Source organism: Theropithecus gelada, unplaced genomic scaffold, assembly GCF_003255815.1.
Source record: "Theropithecus gelada isolate Dixy unplaced genomic scaffold, Tgel_1.0 HiC_scaffold_220, whole genome shotgun sequence".
Lineage (NCBI taxonomy): Eukaryota > Metazoa > Chordata > Mammalia > Primates > Cercopithecidae > Theropithecus > Theropithecus gelada.
The window spans coordinates 39,925-43,674 of NW_020258649.1; the positions used below are offsets into that span (position 1 = coordinate 39,925).

Sequence of the window (3,750 nt, forward strand, 5' to 3'; positions counted from 1 at the left end):
CGAATCACTTGAACCTAGGAGGCAGAGGTTGCAGTGAGCCAAAATCGCGCCACTGCACTTTAGCCTGGGCAACAAAGTGAGAGAGTGAGACTCAGTCTCAAAAACAAAAAAAGAAAAGAAAACAACAACAACAACAAGATATGCCTCATCACAAGTTAATAAAAACAGAAGTGACATTATCAAAAGGAATAGTCTCTTTTGAATATAGTCTTATATTTGTCAATAAGGCTATCAAGTGAAGGCTTTAGCCTTCTTAGTAGCTAGGACTACATAAGTGTACTACTGCACTTGGCTGAAATCCACTTTTTTTGAAAGTTCACTTAGTAAATATATATATATATTTGAAACAGAGTCTCATTCTGTCAACTAGGCTACAGTGCAGTGGCACGATCTCAGCTCACTGCAACCTCCGCCCCCCAGGTTCAAGTGACTCTCCTACTTTAGCCTCCCGAGTAGCTGGGATTACAGGCACACGCCACGATGACTGGCTAATTTGTGTATTTTTAGTAGAGATGGGGTTTCACCATACTGGCCAGGGTGGTCTCAAACTCCTGACCTCGTGATACGCCCACCTCAGCCTCCCAAAGTGCTGAGATTACAGGCATGAACCACCACACCCAGCCTAGTTCACTTAATATTTTTACAAACACATATTACGCTTTTGCTTGTAATTATAATCACTATTTAAAAATTACTAGCAAGGGCTGGGTGCGGTGGCTCACGCCTCAGCACTTTAGGAGGCGGAGGCAGGCAGATAACAAGGTCAGGAGTTCGAGACCAGCCCGGCCAACATGGTGAAATCCTGTCTGTACTAAAAATACAGAAATTAGCTGGGCATGGTGGTGGGTACCTGTAATCTCTGCTACTCGGGAGACTGAGGCAGGAGAATCATTTGAACCCGGGATGCAGAAGTTGCAGTGAGCCGAGATTGCACCATTGCACTCCAGCCTGGGAGACATGGTGAGACTCTGTCTCAAAACAAACAAACAAACAAAAAAACCAACCAACCAAACAAACATTACTAGTCAGGCAAGGAGCTCATGCCTGTAGTACCAGTACTTTGGGTTTGCTTGAGCCCAGGAGTTTGACACCAGCCTGGGTAACTTGGCGAAACCTCATCTCTACCAAAAATATAAAAATTAGGCAGGTCTGGTGGTGCACACCTGTGGTCCCAGCTATTTGGGGGGCTGAGGTAAAAGATAAATTGATCCAGGAGGTCAAGGCTGTAGCGAGCCATGATCACACCACTACACTCCAGCCTGGGCGACCAAGCAAGACCTTGTCTCAAAGAAAAAAAAAAAGTAAAAACAAACAAAACACAGTATGCCAAGCTGCTCTAAACATTTAATTTTTTTTTTTTTTTTTTTTTTTTTAGACAGAGTTTTGCTCTGTTGCACAGGCTGAAGTGCAGTGGCGCAGTCTTGGCTCACTGCAACATCTGCCCAGCTAATTTTTGTATTTTTAGTAGAGATGGGGTTTCTCCATGTTGGTCAGGATGGTCTTAATCTCTTGACCTCATGATCCACCCGCCTCAGCCTCGCAAAGTGCTGGGATTACAGGCATAAGCCACTGCACTTGGCCCAACATATTTTTTACTTTGGGTTTTTTCATTTTTTGAGAAGAAGTCGCCCAGGCTGGAGTGCAGTGGGCATCTTGGCTCACTGCAACCTCTGCCCCCTGGGTTCAAGCAATTCTCCCACCTCAGCCTCCTGAGTAGCTGGGACTACAGAGGACCACCACCACGCCCAGCTAAGTTTTGTATCTTTTTTTTTTTTTTTTTTTTGAGTACAGATGGGGTTTCGCCTTGTTGGCCAGGCTAGTTGAACTCCTGACCTCAAGTGATCCACTGCCTCAGCGCCCCAAAGTACTGAGATTACAGGCATGAGCCACCGCGCCTGGCATTCATTCATTCATTCATTCATTCATTCATTTTACAAAAGTTTATTCTTAAATGTACAACAGCTCCAAGACAACACTGATTTCCAGCTATAGGTGGTAAAAGATGTTACGGCAGGGAATACAGGTGTTTCAATATGGATGAAATAAAGGGTCACCATTTCCTCAGGCACAAGGAACAGCTCACTTTTTGGCAGATTTCTTAATTCCACCTGTGGCCAGGGGCCCTTCCCCACTGCCTTCGCATTTAGCTCCTTGAGTTTCTTCTGCTCCTCTTTTTGTTTCTGCTTGAAAGCCTTATCTTCCTCATCCATCTCCTTGGCCTGCTTCTTGGGCTGTTTCAGGGCCTTCTTCTTGCCACCTTTGCTGCCGGACATAGTGCCTGCCGTCCCTTCCCCACCCATGGCCTTTATGTTTTATAAATATATAGAGATGGGGTTTTGTCACACACACACACACACACACACACACACATATATATATATATATATATATAAAAATAAAATAACTAAGCTCATAGAATAAGTTTATTGTTTAATATCTGGCTTCCTAGAATTATGAAAATAATCTATAAGCAAATTCATGTGACATCACTAAATTTTACATATAGATGATAAAAACTTCAGAAGGACAGAAAAGGAGTTACTATTTAAAACTGTGGGCCAACACTTGAGGAGGCTAAGGCAGGAGGATTGCTTAGGCCCAGAAGCTCAAGATCACCCTGGGCAACACAGTGAAACCTGGTCTCTGCAAAAAATTTTAAAAATTAGTCAGGCTTGGTGGCACACACTTATCATCCCAGGTACTCAGGAGATTGAGGTGGGAGGATCACATGAGCCCAGTAGGTTTTGGCTGCAGTGAGCAGCCTGGGTGACAGAATGAGACCCTGTCACACAAAAAAATAAACAAACAAATAAATGAAACTATAGGCCAGGAACGGTTGCTCAAGCCTGTAATCCCAACACTTTTGGAGGCCAAGGCAAGAGGATCACCTGAACCCAGGAGGTGGAAACCACACTGGGCAACATTTTGAGACTCTACCTTTATATTAAAAAACAATTTTTTTTTAATTAAAAAATAATATGGCCAGGCATGGTGGCTCATGCCTGTAATCCCAACACTTTGGGAGGCCGAGGTAGGCGGATCACCTGAGGTCAAGAGTTGGTAACCAGCCTGGCCAACATGGTGAAACCCTGTGTCTACTAAAACTACAAAAAATTAGCTGGGTGTGGTGACATGCACCTGTAGGCCCAGCTACTCGGGAGGCTGAGGCAGGAGAATCACTTGAACCCAGGAGGCAGAGGTCACAGTGAGCTGAGATCGCACCACTGCACTCCTACCTGGGTGACAAAGGAAGACTCTGTCTCAAATAAATAAATAAATAAATAAAAAGGACTCTGTTACCTCTGTTACCCACATTCTCTTCCATAGGCCATTTTGGCTGATAAATCTTACCATCAAATCTTTGAAAATATTTTATTTATATATATATATATATATATATATGCGCACATCTACTTTTTGGACATTGAAAGACATTCCATTGTTAAAATCATTATCACTTAAAAATGAATTAAGAAGGCCAGATGCAGTGGCTTATGCCTGTACTTTGGGAGGATGAGAAGAATGGATTGCTTCGAGCTCAGGGCTTCTAGACCAGCCTTAATGGAATTTTAAAACATGGCGGGCGAAACCCCATCTCTACAAAAAATACAAAAATTAGCTGGGCGTGGTAGCATGTGCTTGTGATCCCAGCTACTTGTGAGGCTGAGGCTACGGAATCACTTGAACCCAGGAGGCAAAGGTTGCAATGAGCCGAGATTGCACCACTGCATACCAGCCTGGGGGACAGAA

At 43.8% G+C, this 3,750-nt stretch overlaps 1 pseudogene; it reads right to left on the reverse strand.

Moving 5' to 3' along the window:
* Positions 1–2,079: 2,079 nt before the first annotated feature.
* LOC112617518 lies at positions 2,080–2,273 on the reverse strand (annotated as a pseudogene).
* Positions 2,274–3,750: the final 1,477 nt, after the last annotated feature.